Raw genomic sequence first — 22,341 nt, 5'->3', positions numbered from 1 at the left:
AGGCGGCATAGAGGTACCCCTTTGTGACACTTGGTTAAAACGTATGTTATGCTATGATAATCCATGTAAATCCAAGCTAATTAGGACAAGGTGCGGGCACTATTGGTATACTATGCATGAGGCTTGCAACTTGTAGGATATAATTTACATAACTCATATGCTTTATTACTACCGTTGACAAAGTTGTTTCTTATTTTCAAAATAAAAGCTCTAGCACAAATATAGCAATCCATGCTTCCCTCTGCGAAGGGCCTTTCTTCTACTTTTATTGTTGAGTCAGTTTACCCATTTCCTTCTATCTAAAAAAGCAAACACTTGTGTTAATTGTGCATTGATTCCTACATACTTGCATATTGCACTTGTTATATTACTTTATGTTGACAATATCCAGAAGATATACACAAGACTGCATTCAGAGTACCAGGTTCAGTGGGCTTGTTTGAATATGTAGTCATGACATTTGGACTGAAGAACGCCGGTGCAACGTACCAAAGAGCCATGAACTACATATTTAATGATCTGATCGGCAAACTGGTTGAGATCTACATTGACGACGTGGTGGTCAAGTCTGTCTCCGTAGAGGGACACTTGGAGGATTTACGACGCATCCGGGACCGAACTAGGAAATTCGGACTAAGGATGAATCCAAAGAAGTGTGCATTTGGAGTGATGGCCGGTCAATTCTTGGGCTTCTTGGTTCATGAACGCGGAATTGGGATCGGCCTAAAAAGTCAGGAGGCAGTGCGCACAATGAAGCCGCCTACCACGAAAAAGGAACTACAGTGTCAAATCGCGCAGAGAAGTTGAGAAGGCAAGGCAACATGATGAAGGATACTGCGACGGTTCTGCCACGACATGACCCGACGAAGAAAAAGCAGAGTGATTTTGGAATTATCAATTCCAAAACCAGGGGGGCATGTGTTATCACCAGAATTCGACCGAGTCAGAGGTGGGCCGCGATCAAGATGGACTTGAAGAATATACATGGAAGAAATACGTGAATCGGCCTGTTATGCAAAGTTTGGGCTAGATTGCCCGTGTATCTGTAATATAGTAGATCGCATCTTAGATTAAAAGATAGAGTTTAACCCGTGCACGGTTAGGTGCACGCCTAAATTAGAAAGTCCCCTGGACTATAAATATGTATCTAGGGTTTATGGAATAAACAACAACCAACGTTCAACCACAAATCAATCTCGGCGCATCGCCAACTCCTTCGTCTCGAGGGTTTCTACCGGTAAGCATCATGCTGCCTAGATCGCATCTTGCGATCTAGGCAGCACAAGCTTTATGTTGTTCATGCGTTGCTCGTACTGAAGCCTTTTTGATGGCGAGCAACGTAGTTATCTTAGATATGTTAGGGTTAGCATTGTTCTTCGTATCATATGCTATCGTAGTGCAACCCTTGCATATCTAGCCGCCCTCACACCTATCTTAGGTGTGGGGGCGGCACCCCGCTTGATCTTTATTTAGTAGATCCGATCCGTTACGGTTGCTCCTTGTTCTGCAAGGATTAGTTTAATATCTGCAATAGTTAGGCCTTACAAAGGGTTGGAGGATCCAGCGGCACGTAGGGTGTCGTTTGCTAGTCCTAGACAGGATGTTCCGGGGATCAACCTCGTGTTGGTTTTTAGGCCTTGTCTAGGATCGGCTTACGATCACCGTGCGTGGCCGCGAGGCCCAATCGTGAGTAGGATGATCCGATTATGCGGTGAAAACCCTAAATCGTCGTAGATCGTATTAGCTTTATCTTGATCAAGCAGGACCACCATATATTCGTGCACCTCGTACGAATCATGGGTGGATCGGCTCCTTGAGCCGATCCACAGGATAACCTGAGAGCCGATCGAGGCTCGTATTTAATGTTTACGTGTATGCCATGCAGGAAACTAAGCGAGGCATCTCCATCACCTTCCTGACCAGGTATAGGTCAGGTGGCACGCCCTTGCATCAGCATCGGACGTGTGTACCAGAGGCTTTGCGGGCCGTCGCTCGGAGGGACCAGGGCCAGCCGCAGCCCTAAGTTGTTCCCGGCTCTACTGTGTTGCCCGTCGCTGCTCGCTGGTGGGTTTTGACCGCAACAGTCTGTTTGGTTGAAAGGTTTGTATGCTGAGCTTTGTGAAGATGATTCTTGTATTAACTTATTTCTGACAGTCAAAGTGCAATATACCTTACTAAAAATCAAATGTTTCATGACAGGACAAAGCACATTGATATCAAGTACCATTATATTTGTGACATCGTTGCTCAAGTTAAACTGAAGGTATGCAAGATAAGTACTCATGATAATCTTGCTGATATGATGACAAAGCCAGTTCATGTTTTCAAGTTTGAGCTTTGCTCGAGCTTGTTTGGTATAACTGTTTAGCCCAAGTGGCTGTTGGCGCCAGCAAGTGTTTTTTTTTGTTGTTCAGGTGATTGTTGAAGTTCATGCTACAAGATGGAATTTGTCTCAAGGTGGAGTTTGTTATATTGTGATCCAAATTCGTATAGTAAAGGGATGCTAACTTCTAATGAGCGGAGCGAGACCCGTCGCCGGTAGACTTGGGCCGAAGCGTAGCGGATCATTGGCTCCGCCTATATATACATCTTGTAAGCCTCCAGTTAGGATTTATCAGATTATAAGATAACCCATAGCGTATGTAAACACTTCCCGATATAGTGAAGTTTTGCTGGCCGGCGCCCGTAGTTTTTTACCCTTCTGTATTGGAAGGGGTTTCCACGTTAAATCTCGTGTCTCCGCTGCGTTTTTCTTTTATCGTTCTTCGTTATTTACTTGTCGCTTTTATAACACATAGGACTTACGAACACTCAGATGATACTGCATCAAATTAGCGACGTACGTAGCCACACTTTGATGCACAACGCGCTCAATCTCCTGATGAATGATGACACGTACGTCGTTAAGTGTCTTACTTTGGCGGAACTTGGACTTGATGCGCTCAACTACTGTAGAATTTTCAGACATAATAACCCTGAAAATACCTCTCTCAAGATATTTTTTGAAACCAAGTGGCTTAGAACTCACAACCAAGATACTTGAGAACAAAATTACATGAGAAGACATGCATATATAGTATGATACATCAAAGGGTAAAATAATTAATCAACAAAGCATTAGATTTTATTTTTCTCTGATTGATATTCACATTGATGAAAGGGTTTAAATGGAAAATAAAATTGCAAAATAATGTAATTTTCATTGCACATTATGGTTAAAAGTTACATAAATTGTAAATAAGTCGCTAACGTTGTATCACTGGTGGAAAAACAGGCTTCGGGTGAGCCCCATAAGTCGCGATGCTGCAGGAACCGCGACTAATGGTACCTTTAGTCGCGGTTCGGGAGGAGAACCGCGACCAAAGGCCTGGGCCCAGGGCGCTCGGTGGCCAGCCGGTGCACGTGGGGGGTCTTTAGTCGCGGTTGGCCAGGCCAACCGCGACTAAGTGCCGAAGGCCTTTAGTCGCGGTTGGCCAGGCCAGCGGGACTAAAGCCCCTCCCTATATATACCCATCCAGCAGCCAACACTTAGCCATTTGGTGCCATTCTCTTCACAAGCTTCACAAGTGGGTGTTAGGTTTGCTTTTGGTTCCTCTTATGCACATAAGGTGTTTGATGAAATGCCCCAAGAGCATGAAACAAACATGATATGAAGTGTTGGAGCCACACTTGAGCTTTCTCATTTATTTTTTCCTCCTCGATCGCGGTTAGCAACTTGAACCTTTGATGTGTCGTTGATAAAATGTGCATGTGTGTGTAGTTCATTGTTTAATTTATATTGTTTGTAGCTAGTTAGTTTAACAAATGCATGATGGTTAATTATATATTTTATATTATAATAATGCAGATGAATCGACAATGGATGTACGGTAACCGACTCTCCGGCGAGTTCAGTGCGGGTTTGAAAGATTTCCTCGTAGTGGCTAATGCGAACAAGCAGGGGGGTTTTGTTATCTGTCCATGTGTTAAATGTAAGAATCAGAAGGGTTACTCTTCCTCAAGAGATGTTCACATGCACCTGCTTCGGCACGGTTTCATGCCAAGCTATAATTGTTGGACCAAGCATGGAGAAAGAGGGGTTATAATGGAAGAAGATGAAGAAGGGGATGATTTCATCGATGAAAGCTATCTTGCTCATTTCGGTGATTCTTTCATGGAGGATGCGAAGGTGAAGGGGAAGGTGAAGGGGAAGGTGAAGAAGAGGCACGTGATGATCCCGTTGATGATCTTGGTCGGACCATTGCTGATGCACGGAGACGCTGCGAAACTGAAAAAGAGAGGAGAATTTGGATCGCATGTTAGAGGATCACGGGAAGGCGCCTGTACCCGGATGCGATGATGGTCTGAAAAAGCTGGGCTGCACACTGGATTTCTTGAGATGGAAGGCACGGGCAGGTGTAGCTGACTCGGCATTTGAAAACTTGCTGAAAATGTTGAAGAATATGTTTCCAAAGAATAACGAGTTGCCCGCCACTACGTACGAAGCAAAGAAGGTTGTCTGCCCTCTAGGTTTAGAGGTTACGAAGATACATGCATGCATCAACGATCGCATCCTCTACCGCGGTGAATACGAGAATTTGAATGAATGCCCGGTATGCACTGCATTGCGTTATAAGATCAGAGGCGATGACCCTGGTGACGATGTTGAGGGCCAGAAACCCAGGAAGAGGGTTCCCGCCAAGGTGATGTGGTATGCTCCTATAATACCACGGTTAAAACGTCTGTTCAGGAACAAAGAGCATGCCAAGTTGTTGCGATGGCACAAAGAGGACCGTAAGTCGGACGGGGAGTTGAGACACCCCGCAGATGGAACGCAATGGAGAAAGATCGACGAGAGAGTTCAAAGATTTTGCAGTGACGCAAGGAACATAAGATTTGGTCTAAGTACGGATGGCATGAATCCTTTTGGCGAGCGAGCTCCAGCCATAGCACTGCCCGTGACTCTATGCATCTACAACCTTCCTCCTTGGTTGTGCATGAAGCGGAAGTTCATTATGATGCCGGTGCTCATCCAAGGTCCGAAGCAACCCGGCAACGACATCGATGTGTACCTAAGGCCATTAGTTGATGAACTTTTACAGCTGTGGGGCAGACCTGGTGTCCGTGTGTGGGATGAGCACAAAGAAGAGGAATTTGACCTACGAGCGTTGCTTTTCGTAACCATCAACGATTGGCCTGCTCTTAGTAACCTTTCGGGACTGTCAAATAAGGGATACAATGCATGCATGCACTGCTTACATGAGACTGAAAGTGTACATTTGCCAAATTGTAAGAAGAACATGTACCTTGGGCATCGTCGATTTCTTCCGAAAGGTCATCCGATGAAAGAAAGGCAAGCATTACAACGGCAAGGCGGATCACCGACCGAAGCCTGCGGAACACTGGGTGCTGAGGTATTTGATATGGTCAAGGATTTGAGAGTCATCTTTGGAAAGGGTCTGGCGGACAATCAATTCCGAAGGGAGCTGACGGGCACGTAGCCATGTGGAAGAAGAAATCTATATTCTGGGAGCTAGAATATTGGAAAGTCCTAGAAGTCCGCTCTGCAATCGACGTGATGCACGTTACGAAGAATATTTGCGTGAACATCCTAAGCTTCTTGGGCGTGTATGGGAAGTCAAATGATACAAAGGAAGCACGGCGGGACCGACAAAGTTTGAAAGACCACGATGACCGGCATCGGAACGGTTTCAAGGTCGTGCCGGCTACGCTACGACCAAAGAAGAGAAGGTCATCTTTTTTGAATGCACGAGCGGTATGAAGGTCCCGTCGATTCTCGTCCAATATAAAGGGAATAATCAACATGGCGGAGAAAAAGTTCCAAAACCTGAAGTCTCACGACTGCCACGTGATTATGACGCAATTGCTTCCGATTGCTTTGAGGGGGCTCCTGCCGGAAAATGTTCGAGTAGCCATTGTGAAGCTATGTGCATTCCTCAATGCAATCTCTCAGAAGGTAATCAATCCAGAAGTTCTACCACGGTTACAGAACGATGTGATCCAATGTCTTGTCAGTTTCGAGTTGGTGTTCCCGCCATCCTTCTTCAATATTATGACGCACCTCCTGGTTCACCTAGTCGATGAGATTTCCATTCTCGGTCCTGTATTTCTACACAATATGTTCCCCTTCGAGAGGTTCATGGGAGTATTAAAGAAATATGTTCGTAACCGTGCTAGGCCAGAAGGAAGCATCGCCAAGGGCTATGGAAATGAGGAGGTAATTGAGTTTTGTGTTGACTTTGTTCCTGACCTTAAGCCGATTGGTCTTCCTCGATCGCGGCACGAGGGGAGACTAAGTGGAAAAGGCACGATCGGAAGGAAATCAACGATATGTATGGACGGCCATTCTCTCGATCGAAGCACACCACACGATTCGACCAAGTCCAGCTTGGTGGCTCCGTACTTTGAGAAACACAAGAATATTTTACGCTTGGACAACCCTGGGAAGCCTGAATCCTGGATTAGGAAGGCCCACATGGAGACTTTCGGCAGTTGGTTGAGAAAACATTTCATGAATGACGAACATGTTGTAGATTGATACGTCCAAAACGTATCTACTTTCCCGAACACTTTTGCTATTGTTTTGCCTCTAATTTGTGTATTTTGGATGCAACTAACACGGACTAACGCTGTTTTCAGCAGAACTGCTCTGGTGTCTCGTTTTTGTGCAGAAATCCAACTTTCGGGAAAAACCTCGGAATTTATGCAGAAGGCCCTATTTTCCCAGGAAACTAACGGAGCCAGAAGGGCAATTGAAGTGGAGGCCCGAGGGCCCCACACCATGGGGCGGCGCGGCCCAGGGGGGGCCCGCGCCACCCTGTGGTGTGGCCCCCTCGGCCGGCCTCTGACGCCCTCCTTCGGACTACTTATTCGCCTCGACCTAAAAACGCCAGGGAAGAAGTCGAAGTCGCCAGAAACCCTCCAGAACGCCGCCACATCGCGAAACTCCATCGCGGGAGCCAGAAGTCTCCGTTCTGGCACTCCGCCGGGACGGGGAATTGGAGGAGATCATCGCCGCCATCACCGCCATCACCTCTACATCAACCAGCCATGTTTCCCCCATCCATGTGTGAGTAATTCCCCCGCTGTAGGCCGAAGGGGATGGTAGGGATTGGATGAGATTGGTCATGTAATAGCATAAGATTGTTAGGGCATAGTGCCTAGTGTCCGTTATTGGTACTTTGATGATATTGTTGCAACTTGTTATGCTTAATGCTTGTCACTAGGGCCCGAGTGCCATGATCTCAGATCTGAACATGTTATTGTTTCATGATGATATTCATTGTTTATGGTCTTACCTATAAGTTGTATACACATGTCGCTGTCCGGAACCGATGGCCCCGAAGTGACAGAAATCGGGACAACCGGAGGGAATGGTAGCGATGTGAGGATCACATGTGTTCACGGAGTGTTAATGCTTTGCTCCGGTACTTTATTAAAAGGAGTACCTTAATATCCAGTAGTTTCCCTTGAGGCCCGGCTGCCACCGGCTGGTAGGACAAAAGATGTTGTGCAAGTTTCTCATTGCGAGCACGCACGACTATATATGGAACACATGCCTATGGATTGCTTTGTACTTGGACACCGTTTTATTATTATCTGCAAATGCCCTGCTATGATTGTTACATGAGTTTCTCTCATCCATGCAACGCCCGTCATCCGTCCCCGTGCCTACAGTATTTTAATCCTGCTGTTTACTATAATTGCTACTGCTATAAAACTGTTACTACTGATAAACTCTTGCGAGCAAGTCTGTTTCCAGGTGCAACTGAATTGACAACTCCGTTGTTAAGGCTTCCAAGTGTTCTTTGTCTCCCCTTGTGTCGAATCAATAAATTGGGTTTTACTTCCCTCGAAGACTGTTGCGATCCCCTATACTTGTGGGTCATCAAGACTATTTTTAAAGCGCCGTTGCCGGGGAGCATAGCTTTATTTGGAAGTTCACTTGGATTAATATTGTTCGCTGCAAATTCTCCATCATGGGTAAACCTCGCGATACTAAGATCGCCATATTACCATCCACTACAAGAAAAGGTACAATTCTGAGTACCTCCGCTACACTTGATTCACCATCTGTGATTGATAAACTTGTTTCACCGCCACATGCTTCGCATGTGGGTACATCTGCTGAATCTGAACACTCTCATAATATTGATAATGTTTCTGCTGTGCTTGATGATAGTGGTTCATTGGGATCCTTTCTAGATGCTACAATTGCTAGGTCTAGACAAATTGAAAATACTGAAACTCCTAATGATACTACACCTGTTAGTTCACCTGAACTTGGTTATTTTAGTGATGATCCTGAGGAAGATTATGTGGAGCTTGATGATGATTTTATTGAAAAATGCAATGCTACTACTGATGCAAGAAAAATTAAAAAGTTGCTTGCGTAACATCTTGTTAGATATAAAGCTGTCTCCTGATCCTAAATTTGCCACATCTCCTATAAACATTAGGGATAAAGATTATGATTTTTCTCTTGATCTATCTCATATAGCTATTGTTGAGAAAACACCTTTCTGTGGTCTTGAAAAAGAAAGTCTTTGTTGAACACATGACTGAGTTATCTACTTTGAGTAGCTTGTTTTCTGATGACGTTAAGAAGCGTACTTACTTTGTTGCTAAAATATTTCCATTCTCATTGAAGGATGACGCTAAAACTTGGTATAATAATTTGCCACCTAGTTCTATTAAAAGTCCAAAAGAATTGCTTGCTGTTTTCTTTCGGAAATATTTTCCTGCTAGTGCTCAACATGCTGCTTTGCGAGAGAGTTTATAGTTTTGATCGGGAGATGAAGAGAAATTGCACGAGGCTTGGGCGAGATTTTGCTCTCTTATTAGAGCTTTGCACGACCATGATTTAGAAAAGCATGAATTACTTGATATAGTTTAGAGTGTACTAAACATTGATTCTAGGGCATACCTGGATAGTTGTGCTGGTTGTGTTTTCGGGAAAAGAACTCCAGGACGCTGAAGAATTATTGGCTAAAATAGGCCGGAATTATGATGATTGGAATACGCTGAACCAACTCCAACGCCAATAGTGAAGAAGAGGGGTTTAATTAAATTGAATGATGAAGATATGAGGGAAGCCAAGAAGTCTCTCAAGGAGAAAGGTATTAAATCTGAAGATGTGAAGAATCTACCTCCTATTGAAGATATATGTGAGATAATTCCCCTTCGTCCATGATTGAGGTAAACTCCCTTCAACGCTTTACTAGGGAAGATATTCCGTATTCGAAACCTCCTGCACAATGCTTAGATGAGTTTGATAATTATATTGTTAAGCAAGAAAATTTTAATATGAGAGTAGAGAATCATTTAATGGAAAATTCTCAAGCTATTAGTGAATTGCATGGTATTGTGGAGAGAACCTCCAATGATGTTAAGATGCTTGTTAAACATTTTCAAATGATTCAAACTCAAATTGATCAACTCACTAAAGTGCAAAATGACTTGTTAGGGAATAATTCTAAAGAGAAACATGCTTATGAAGTAACAACTAGAGGTGGTGTCTCTACCCAGGATCCTCTATATCCTGAAGGGCATCCCAAAAGAATTGAACAAGATTCTCAACGCATTGAACCTAGTGCTCATTCTAGGAAGAAAAAGAAGAAGAAACATAAAAATGTTGTAGAATCCTCTGAACCTGCTAATGATCCTAATAGTATTTCTATTTCTGATGCTGAAACTGAAAGTGGTAATGAACATGATAATGATAAAGATAATGATAAGAATGATACTCCTGATAAAGAAGAGGTTGACGAAGAACGAGAAGCATGCTAAAAATAAAAAGTATACTAAAGAAGACTTTATTGCTGAGAAACATGGTAATGAAAGAGAACCTTGGGTGCAAAAGCAAATGCCTTTTCCTGCTAAGAAACTAAAATCAAAGGAAGAAGAACACTATAATAAATTTTGCGAATGGATGAAACCTTTATTCTTGCAAATCCCTTTGACTGATGCCATTAAATTGCCTCCTTATTCAAAGTATATGAAAGATATTGTTACTAACAAAAGGAAAATCCCCAATGAGGAAATTTCCACTATGCTTGCTAATTACTCTTTCAATGGCAAAATTCCAAAGAAGTTGGGCGACCCAGGTATACCTACTATTCCTTGTTCTATTAAGAATAATTATGTTAAAACTGCTCTATGTGACTTGGGAGCCGGTGTTAGTGTTATGCCTTTTTCTCTTTATAAGAGACTTTACCTAGATAAGTTGATACCTACTGATATATCTTTGCAAATGGCTGATAAATCTACTGCTATTCCTGTTGGTATATGTGAGAATGTTCCTGTTCAAGTTACTACTAACTGCTTGATATTAACTGATTTTGTTGTGTTGGAAATGCCTGAAGATGATAATATGTCTATTATTCTTGGGAGACCTTTTCTTAACACCGCAGGGGCTGTTATTGATTGCAATAAAGGAAAGGTTACTTTCAATGTTGATGATAGGGAGCATACCGTTTATTTTCCCAAGAGGATTGAAAAAGCGTGTGGAGTTAATACTATTTCTAATGTGAGAACTATCAAAGTGGGAACTATTGATTGTCCTATATATGAGCCTAAGGAAGAATATCACACTCTCGTGATTGGATCCATATCAATACAATTCAAGGTAACATGATTGATTTGAGGTTTATTTCTTCTTATGCTATGAAAAAGTTATTTGGTGACAAGACTTGATCAACCTTGTTAACGGATACTTTTTATATGCATGGAGAGGGTAAACAACATCTCTTTCTTCCTCCACTTGCTCTAGTTGCTGTAGCACTTTTAATTTGCAAAGTTCTTGAGTTATTCGAAGATTTCAAAATTTTTCCTGGCCAGTAATAATAAACTTAATACCCAGAAATGTGCGTTTTTCAAAGTTTTCAAAAATTCGCGAAAATTATACCGTTGGTCCTATTTTTCGACGAGGCACCTGGGAGTACCAGAGGATGACCTGTGGGGTACCAGAGGGCGCCACACCACTGGCCGGCGCGGCCAAGGAGGTGGCCGCGCCACCATGTGGTGTGGGCTCCCCTCTGCCCCACTTTGTCATCTCTTTCGCCCAGAACAGTCTCTCTCCCAAAAAAACTCGTACCAAGTTCATCTCTCTCGCGTTTTTGCTCCAGAACTCCAGATTTTTCGATCTCTTTGCTCAGCCCAGATTTCTGTCTGAAATTTGGCACATTTGCTCTTCGGTATGTGACTCCTCCACCCATCCAAGTAGAATTTCGTTTGGTTGAGTATATCTTGAATATTTTGCTGCTGTAGGTAACATGTTTAGTGAGTTTGCATGCTTGTTCTAAGTGGTAGAAACTAGTTTTGATGCATGATTAGTACTCTAGCAAGTTCCTATGGTAGTTTCCCTCAATTATATGTCACCAAATCAAATTTTTATGTCATTTGTTGAAAATTTCAGAGAAGCTATGAAGAAGTTTAGCTTTGGAGAGTTGTTCAAGAAGGGGACAACCAGCACCGGGAGGCCTTCTAGGGCCGCCACCCGGATTAGGCAATCATACAATGAAGACATCCTCGCGCCTAGCTTCGCGCCCGAAGAGGACCACGGTCCCCCTAATGCTTCTACTTTTCCATGTTATGATTTTCTAAGGAATGCAGGATACGGAGGATTTCTTGACCCTTGTCAACAGGGCAGGGTTAACCACCTATATGAGCGATGAAAGGGAGCAATACCACATGCTCACCAAGATCTTTGTCGAGAGTTTCCAGTTCGACAACAAACAATATGAGCCAACGGTTGCATTCAGAATCTATGGTAAGACTGTGACTATGCCGTTGAAGGATTTTTGTTGTGCTTTGGACATTGCCCCTGTAGGTACAGCAAGTAGGATTGATGACAACCCCGGGACTTGCTGGAGCTCTACCGAGGGATCACCGAGGATGATTGTCGCACCATCCGGTGGGCAAGATAAGGAACATCCAACTTCCCGCCATTAAGTATTTCGCATACTACATTGCTACTAGCATTCTTGGTAGGGAGAACACTAGTAATATCTCTAGTTACCATCTTGCTTTCTTGCATATTGCACTTACTGGTCAAACCTCCTATCACCTCGGTGCTCTTATTGCTCGCCGCATGACTACCAGGGGGCCTATTTTTGGAGGAACTATCGCATTGCGTGTTTTAACATATCTTAATCTTCCTCTTGATCCTAATGATGTGCCATTGGCCCCTAGGAGACTCGATATTACTGCTATGAAGAGTCATCATTTTGTTACCACTGACTCTACTTTAGATAATATGGTGTATAGAATGTTGTTTTCTCGACGGGGAGGAGAAGGAAATCCCTCTTCCCCAACCTGGTTTGTTAAGTATTGACAGGCAATCATGGTCGTGCACCAAGGAGGAGGTGGATGAACATATGAAGATACAAGAATTCCACCAGCAACATGACTCCGAGGATGTCGGGACCTCCTACGACCACACCGTCACATATCCGGGTGCTTCTTCTAGCACATACCCGGAATACGACCCATCTTCTTCATATTACGGAGACACTACTTCATGGGATCGATGGGATTGAACTCCACTTAGGCCAAAAGCCTAAGCTTGGGGGGAGGTATACCGGCATCACTCATTCTTTGCATATTATGATTGCTGGATACTTGCACATACTTGCTTTGTTCGTTTGAGTGGTTTTCTAATGAGAGGAAGATGATATTTGGGGAAATGCTGCCTGAAAACAGATTCTGGAACGTTACTGTAAAAATCGTCAAAAATAGCCAGAGCGTCATTTTGAGCTGCAAATTTTTGTGTAGGTTCCCCAGGTTGTTATCTAACTTTCATTAGTTGAACACTTTTCGATCTGAGCAACGTAAGATTTTTGTAAAAATCGATTTCTGTACTGCTGTCAGGTTTGGGCAGATTTCTGTCATCCTGCTTTTCTGTGTTTCTTTTAGTTCGCTATTTCTTGTTTTTGTTTTGTTTCCTTCCCAAAACACAAAAAGACCAAAAATATTTCTGTTGTTTCTCTTCACCATTTGTTTGCTTTGGTTTCTTGCATTTGTTTCACTTTATTTGCTATTGCTAGTTTGCTATAAGAAAACCCAAAAAGATTTTGCTTTGTTTGTTTGTTTCCTCTTGTTCTTATTTGCAATTCGAAAACACCAAAAATATTTGCTGTTCTTCTCTGGTTTGTAAAAGTTCTTTATGAGTTCAATGGTCTTCGGTGGCTGGAGCGTGGTTTTCATTTCATATTATCCAAGCTACACAAGTGAAAAGGCAATAATGACGATCTACGACAATCTGATTGTGGTGAGAGGCTGGTATGAATTCTATTTGTTTTCATTTTTGTACATATACTCATCCATGTGAGCATGCTTAGTTGGTTCATGTGAGGTATATGTTATTTGAGAAAGTCTAGTAGTTCATGATCTCTCATGTTTAGCTCCAATTTATTAATATGAGTAGCATGTCATGTATGTTTGTTTGCATTGTTTTATTCATAAGTAAGTATGGCATTGTGGTATCCTCCTCTGAATAATTCATTTATATCGACTTGGCACATGCTCACGCATGCATATGACTGAACAAAAAAGTCAATTAAGCCTCGATGATCTATATTGCTTCAGAGTTCTTGTATCACTTTTATGCCTCCGTTAATTTATTTTGCCGCAAGCATGATTATGACAGTTACTGCTCTCTTGATTTGTCGCTCCCTAGTCTATTGCTAGCCTTCACTTGTACTGAGCGGGAACGCTGCTCGTGCTTCCAACCACATGAAAACCAAGTTACTCCAGCGTGTCCACCATAAATACCTATGCATGGCATTTCAAACCATTCCAAGTAAATTCTCATGCGCTACCTTTAAAACCTTCAAAATGCTTCTCAATTTGTGTTTATGTTTCATAGCTCATGAGGAAGTATGTGGTGTTTAGCTTTCAACCTTGTCATTTACTTTTGACGGACTCTCATATGGACTAGTGGCACATCCGCTTATCCAATAATTTTGCAAAAAGAGCTGGCAATGGGATTCCCAGTCCCGAATTAATTAACTTAAATAGACACTCCTCCATGGTTTGTGATTGTTGGACGGCACCCGAAGGATTCGGTTAGCCATGGCTTGTGTAAGCAAAGGTTGGGGGGAGTGTCATCATCATAATAAAAATAAAATAAAAAGGCACTCCTTCATGGTATGAGATTGTTGGCGAGCACCCGAGGATTCGGTTAGCCATGGTTTGTGAAAGAAAGGTTGGAAGGAGTGCCAAATAAATATGCAATAATTCATGGGAGCCGCTCTTGAAAGTCCGGTTGGCGAGGTAGTTAGTGTACCCATTACCATTCGTTGACAACAACAAACACCTCTCAAAATAATTTTACTCCTGACTTTATAAAAATGAAAAGCTCTAGCGCATGTTAATCCCTGCTTCCCTCTGCGAAGGGTCAATATTTTACTTTTATGTTGTGTCTCCATTATTTCTTTGAGCACTATCTTGAGAGCACAACTGTCATTCTTAGTATAATATGCTTGTCTCAAAATATGATTGATTGTGGTATAACTTTGATGCATTTATCTTTTGACAATCACTACTTCTAGTCTTTCTATGAACTCCAGAGGTGCCCGGGCATTTATGTTTTGCCAACCAAATACAGGCAAGCGAGATACCACTTTATCATGCTCTCTTATGAACATTACAATTCTTGCTTATATACATGATTCATGATGCTTATTATTAATTGTTGGTGCTTCTCCATGATTGACATAGCTGTTAGATGATCTTATTTGCATGTATCTCATTATGAACTGCTTAAGTATTAGCCATAGCATGAGAATATATACATCATATGAGCAAATGTGTTCGTGAAAGTTCTTTTATCGCTCAGTTGTTAACTGAATTGCTTGAGGACAAGCAATAAGCTAAGCTTGGGGGGAGTTGATACGTCCAAAACGTATCTACTTTCCCGAACACTTTTGCTATTGTTTTGCCTCTAATTTGTGTATTTTGGATGCAACTAACACGGACTAACGCTGTTTTCAGCAGAACTGCTCTGGTGTCTCGTTTTTGTGCAGAAATCCAACTTTCGGGAAAAACCTCGGAATTTATGCAGAAGGCCCTATTTTCCCAGGAAACTAACGGAGCCAGAAGGGCAATTGAAGTGGAGGCCCGAGGGCCCCACACCATGGGGTGGCGCGGCCCAGGGGGGGCCCGCGCCACCCTGTGGTGTGGCCCCCTCGGCCGGCCTCTGACGCCCTCCTTCGGACTACTTATTCGCCTCGACCTAAAAACGCCAGGGAAGAAGTCGAAGTCGCCAGAAACCCTCCAGAACGCCGCCACATCGCGAAACTCCGTCGCGGGAGCCAGAAGTCTCCGTTCTGGCACTCCGCCGGGACGGGGAATTGGAGGAGATCATCGCCGCCATCACCGCCATCACCTCTACATCAACCAGCCATGTTTCCCCCATCCATGTGTGAGTAATTCCCCCGCTGTAGGCCGAAGGGGATGGTAGGGATTGGATGAGATTGGTCATGTAATAGCATAAGATTGTTAGGGCATAGTGCCTAGTGTCCGTTATTGGTACTTTGATGATATTGTTGCAACTTGTTATGCTTAATGCTTGTCACTAGGGCCCGAGTGCCATGATCTCAGATCTGAACATGTTATTGTTTCATGATGATATTCATTGTTTATGGTCTTACCTATAAGTTGTATACACATGTCGCTGTCCGGAACCGATGGCCCCGAAGTGACAGAAATCGGGACAACCGGAGGGAATGGTAGCGATGTGAGGATCACATGTGTTCACGGAGTGTTAATGCTTTGCTCCGGTACTTTATTAAAAGGAGTACCTTAATATCCAGTAGTTTCCCTTGAGGCCCGGCCTGCCAGGCTGGTAGGACAAAAGATGTTGTGCAAGTTTCTCATTGCGAGCACGCACGACTATATATGGAACACATGCCTATTGATTGCTTTGTACTTGGACACCGTTTTATTATTATCTGCAAATGCCCTGCTATGATTGTTACATGAGTTTCTCTCATCCATGCAACGCCCGTCATCCGTCCCCGTGCCTACGATATTTTAATCTCCTGTTTACTATAATTGCTATCGCTATAAAACTGTTACCTCGATAAACTCTTGCGAGCAAGTCTGTTTCCAGGTGCAACTGAATTGACAACTCCGTTGTTAAGGCTTCCAAGTGTTCTTTGTCTCCCCTTGTGTCGAATCAATAAATTGGGTTTTACTTCCCTCGAAGACTGTTGCGATCCCCTATACTTGTGGGTCATCATAGATCAGCTGTACATGTTGGCCAAGACACCATCTTCGACTATAACGACTTTCCAAGGGTACGAGATAAATGGGAATACATTTTACACGATCGCCCAAGATAAAAAGAGCACCAACCAAAACAGTGGTGTCCGCTTTGATGCAGCAACCGAGAATGGGCAAAAGGTCACATATTATGGTTACATAGAGGAGATATGGGAACTTGACTATGGACCCTCCTTTAGGGTCCCTTTGTTCCGGTGCAAATGGTTCAAGCTAACAGGAGATGGGGTAAAGGTGGACCAGCAATACGGAATGACAATGGTGGATTTCAACAATCTTGGTTACCTTGACGAACCATTCGTCCTAGCGAAAGATGTCGCTCAGGTTTTCTATGTGAAGGACATGAGTAGCAAACCGAGAAAACGGAAAGATAAGAAAACGATCAGTACATCATGCGATGATCCAAAGCGCCACATTGTTCTTTCAGGGAAAAGAAACATCGTGGGAGTGGAGGACAAGACAGACATGTCAGAAGATTATAATATGTTTGCTGAAATTCCGCCCTTCAAAGTGAACACCGACCCAAGCATTAAGTTAAATGATGAGGATGCTCCATGGATACGGCACAATCGTAAGCAAGCAGGGACACAAGGGAAGAAATGATGTGTAATAATTTATTGTACCAAACTTTGTTGAATGAATCATGTGAATTATATTACCCGTGATGTGTTTGGTGTCCATTTTCGAATGATTCAATTGACTCGAGATAGCACTGATGATACATGAAATTTGGAGTGATTCAGTCATACTCCTGCATACAGGAAATTTGGAGTGACTAAGTCATACTCCTGCATACATGAAATTTGGAGTGACTAAGTCATACTCCTGCATACATGAAATTTGGAGTGACTAAGTCATACTCCTGCGTACAGGAAATTTGGAGTGACTAAGTCATACTCCTGCATACATGAAATTTGGAGTGATTTAGTCATACTCCTGCCTAGGCGTATAATATGCATACTCGTAGTCTTCATAGCCGCCGCCGTTGTACTGGTAGTCGTCGCCTTCTAAGTTGCCGGCGTCGTCGTCGCTCTTGTCGTCGGCTGTCGTCGGGCGGCGCTCGTGGCTCGAATCGAGGGTAGCGCAGGCGGGGGATATCGCCGGCCGTGATGTAGTCCATGACGCTCTGCAGAGTCCGGCCGTACCACCATAGCCGACGGCCGGCCTCGTGGAAGTTTCCAGGAGGCAGACCGTCCTCCTCATACCTGGCGAGCGCCCTCTCACGCCGATTGATGAAGAAGGCGTCCCAAGTATGCTGGTTATCGGGATGCCAGCGGGGATTCATCCGCTGCTCCGGCGTGAGATCGAGGTAGTAGTGGTTCGTGATGGCCGCCCGGCGCGCAGTACCCTGAGGGATGGGAGGGACCGGCACGCCGCCGGCGCTTAGGCTCCAGCCGGCAGGGACGCGGTAGCCCGGTGGGCAAGGGTAGTTCGAGGCGCAAAGCTCCTCCACCTGCTGGTAGGTTAGAGTGGGTGCGGTGGAAGCCATGAGAGAGTGATGAGAGATTGTAGAGATGTGATAATGCTGGCCAAGCCGGGCAACATATATGTAGTGAGAAATGGCGGGAGAAATGGGAGCGGGAAGACAGGAGGCGGGAAGAAAGTGGCGGGAAGAAAGAGGCGGGAAGAAAGAGGCGGGAAGAAAGAGGCGGGAAGAAAGAGGCGGGAAGAAATTGGCGGGAAGAAAGAGGAGGGAAGACGGTGAAGAAATGAATTAGTTTTATTTTTCTGAATTTTTTGATATATTATTTGTATTTTTAAGATTTTTAAATGAATTAGTTTTATTTTTCTAATTTTTTTGATATATTATTTGTATTTTTCACATTTAGAAATGAATTAGTTTTATTTTTCTGAATTTTTTGATATATTATTTGTATTTTTAAGATTTTTAAATGAATTAGTTTTATTTTTCTAATTTTTTTGATATATTATTTGTATTTTTCACATTTAGAAATGAATTAGTTTTATTTTTCTAAATTTGTTGATATATTATTTTGTATTTTTCACATTTAGAAATGAATTAGTTTTGTTTTTCTAAATTTGTTGATATATTATTTATATTTTTCACATTTAGAAATGAATTAGTTTTATTTTTCTAAATTTGTTGATATATTATTTTGTATTTATAACATTTACATATAGTAATAATTTAGAAATAGTCCTTTAGTCGCGGTTGGCTGGCCAACCGCGACTAAAGCTCATTTCCGCGGGAACCGAAAAACGGGCGAAAAAGGCATTTAGTCGCGGTTGGTGTGGCCAACCGCGACTAAAAGGTTACCCTTTAGTCGCGGTTGGCCACACCAACCGCGACTAAATCGCCTCCCTTTAAATACCCGCGCCGCCCGCGGGCGCAACAGCGATTCTTCTTCTCGCCCGCTCGTCGCTCGCGCGCGCTCGATCTTCTCCGCCGCCGGGCTGCCGGCCGACCGTCGCCGCCGTCCTCGATCCTCGTCGTCGTCGACCGTCGCCGCGCTCGATCCTCGTCGTCGCCGTGCGCTCCTCGTCGTCGCCGCGCGCGCTAGCCGGCCGGTGCCGCGCCCGCCGCCGCCACAGAGATCGCCGCCGCCCGAGACGACGGCGAGAGCGTAAGGACTCGTCTCAGATCGCCGCCGCCGCTGCCGTGCCGCCGTCTCAGATCGCCGCCGCCGGCCGTGTGCCCTCGCCGCGCCGCCGGCCGTGTGTGCAGAGAACGGAGAGAACGAGAGAGTGAGGAGAGAGAGAAAGGGCCAGGGGCGCCTAGCCGTCCCACTTTTTTTTGTTTTTTGTTTTTTTTTAATTTGTAACTAAGTACTTAACAAAAAAATACTTAACAAAAAATAGTACTTAAAAATTAAAACTTCAAAATTTGTAACTTACAAATTGTAACTTAAATGAAAAATAGTTTTAAGTAATTTGTAACTTCAAATTTTTATTCAACTTAAAAATATTGTAACTTTAAATGAAAAATAGTTTTAAGTATATTGCAACTTAAAAATAGTGTAAAATTTAAGTTTAAAGTTTGTGTAAAAGAAGAACTACAATTTGACTTAAAAAAAATTGTGTAAAAAGAACTAAATTTTAACTAAGTCAAATTTATGAAAAATCCCGTGCTCGTCGACTTTTCTTCCCCGTACGTCCTCCTTCCCCACCGACGGCGCCCACCTCGGCATGGGAACGCGCTTCCGCGGTGACCAGCTACCACCGCGCGTATACGGAGGGGGCCGGCAGCGCTCGTCGCCCCCTCCGTAAACGCGCGGTGTTTTTTTTGGGATCGAGAGGGGGCGGCGAGGGTTATGTGTCGTCGGCACCGCCACCGCCGCGCCCTTTCGCCACCGGTTCGCCACCGCCACGCGGTCATTGCGAGGTCGATCGTCCGCATATAACACGCGTCCCCCCTCTCGCCTCCCGCTCATCGCCCTCTCTGTTTAATTATATGTAGAAGAGATGTAATAATGCATATACACAATTAATTTGTTTTTACTACATGTTTTCAGGACTGACATATGGCGGACGATAGAGCTGACCCGATTCTGGACAACTATGATCCGGACGCTGAAGACCATATGTTCGGCATCATAAAAGGCGATATTCCATATGTGCCGACCGGAGAAGAAGAAGATGATATCTCTTCTTATCTGAACCTTGAGTGTGAAGATGAAGGGCGCCGTCAGCAAGCAGATGATGCCGAAGAAACGTCGATAAACGACGATCTTCAATTGGAAGTAGCAACCACCTCCGGCGCCGAGGTATATATATATACATATTGAGCGTCTGGTGATACAAACTAACTGATTTGAATAAATGTGTGTGTACTAACGCGCGCGACTCTCTTTCTTATTTTAGCCCTCGGCCGGATCGTCGAAAAAATCGAGTACGTCGTCAAAGCGTGGCGCAACCAAGACGATGAAAGCAGGAGAAACATGCACCATCGATGTTGTCGACGAAGCAACCGGCAGGCCGCTGGAGCCCCAAGAAGAACGCCACCAAGTTTGTCGGCCAATGCGGAGCCGTTGTTAGAGACAACGTCTCGATCACCCGCCAGGAGTGGAATGAGCCAAAGAAGGCACGTGTTGGTTTCACTTTTGTCGATAAGAGAGAAAAAAGATTGCTTCAACAAGCTTATGGAACATTTCGTTCTACCTCCGGAATACCGCAAATACGATGAGGAGGGTAACAAGATTGCGGAAAACAAGAAGAGGCGCAAGCTAGTCAAACAGTTCGCTCTTTCTAGGATGGCCAATGCATTCCGGAAATACAAGCAAAATCTAGCCCATGACTTTGTCAACCAGGGCAAGACTCCGGATTTCAAAGGACAATATGAGAAACTGCAACATGATTGGCCAGAATTTGTGAAGCAAAAGAAATCGGAGCAGTTCCTTGAACTATCGAAAAAAATAAGGAAAATGCGGCCAAGAAGGAGTACAATCATAAAATGGGGCCAGGAGGGTATCGCTTTTGGCAGCCTAAGTGGGAGAAGATGGAGAACGAGCTGAGGGCGCGAGGAATCCGTCCAGGTACGGAGGGATGGGACCCAAGGGCCAAAAGCTGGTGGTACGGGCATGGGGGATCGCTGAACCCGGAGACAGGGAGTGTGTTTATCAGGGCAAAATAATTACACCCACCCAAAAGCTTATTGAGGCAATGAGGGAGGCTCAAGAGGGGAGGATCAGGTTCAACAGAGAGAACGACGCCCTGACAAAAGCCCTCGGGAATCCTGAACACGGAGGACGTATACGAGGCATGGGGCCCATTCCGTGGAAAATAGGGTTCCCCGTAACGATGACCCGTACGGTTACGAAGCCGTAAGAGAAAGATGGATCGGGATGCAGATGTTGTGGCGAAGTTGGTAACGGAAATGGATGTGATGAAGAAAACCGTGAGTGTACTAGTCGTCGAAAGAGATGCAGCTCGGGCGCAGCATGTCGAAGATCATCCAATGGATCTCGGAAGCCAGCAGCGGAGAAGAAGCAGCGTGGCTTCCACGGAGGCCTCACCGGCTGGTGCACCGACGATCGAAATTACTGCACCGGAGCCTCTCGGTGGTCGAAATTATCGCACCGGAGCCTCCTCGCTACCCCGTGGACGATATAAAGGAGATGAAAGCATGTCATCTGTATTATCCTATCGGGAACATGTCCATGAAGGTAGCCATCGGCAGTGCTTTGCCACTGGAGCACTCCACCACAACAACCCCATTCAAGATGGCTATGCTCGTGTGACGGTGGAGGAGATAGTCCAAGGGTTTGAGGACCTGGACATTGACATTGCTACACCTGAAGGGGTGAAAAGACTTGGAGATGTCAAGCGCCAGTTCATTTCTATGGCAGAAGAAGTTTATCAAGTTTCCAGGCGAGGCGCCAACAAGTCCACCCCCCTACGGTGGTGGTGGTGGCGGTGGCGGTGGCGGTGGCGGTGACGGTGGCGGTGGCGGCGGTGGTGGTGGTGCTTCACCTAATACACCTCCTTCACGTCAGCCGACGCCGCCCCCCAGTCCTCGTCCGGCGGGTAGCGACGCCGCCCCCTAGTCCTCGTCCGGCGGGTGATCAGCAGACACCGCCCCCAATCCACCTCCGGCGAAGAAGCAGAAGCAGTCCTGGGTTATTAACCCGGACCCTTATGTACCTAAGAAAACAAAGATACCAGAGCCATCACTGAAGCCTCTCATCCCGAGGCCTTAGGAACTTAGTGTCGAGGAAAATGCAGCGGCCGTGGCTGCTCAGCATGAGAAATGGAAGGAGGAGTGCAAGAAGAAAAGAGAGGGCGAGCCCAAGCCAAGATATTCTCGACAAGCAAAAGCAATGGGCTAAGTCATTTTTGAACACACCGTCCCAAGCCGCGAAGAATCTGCCTGATGACTATTTACGTGAACTTCGTAGGCAAGCACTCGCGTTCAAGAGGAACCAAGAGTTGGCGGAGAAGAAAGCCTTGGAGGACGAGGCCGAGTCAAAATTAGAAAGGGGGAAAGAAGTTGCCCAGCTCGGGGAACAAAGTAAACAATCGATCGCCCCGCTCATAGTGCAAGCCGCCGATCCGGATGCCCCCGATATCATAGCAGCTGCGGCAGCACATGGATTGACT

The sequence above is a fragment of the Lolium perenne genome, chromosome 3, assembly GCF_019359855.2.
Source record: "Lolium perenne isolate Kyuss_39 chromosome 3, Kyuss_2.0, whole genome shotgun sequence".
Lineage (NCBI taxonomy): Eukaryota > Viridiplantae > Streptophyta > Magnoliopsida > Poales > Poaceae > Lolium > Lolium perenne.
The sequence above is the reverse complement of the archived record's forward strand: the minus strand, read 5'-3'. Positions refer to the sequence as shown.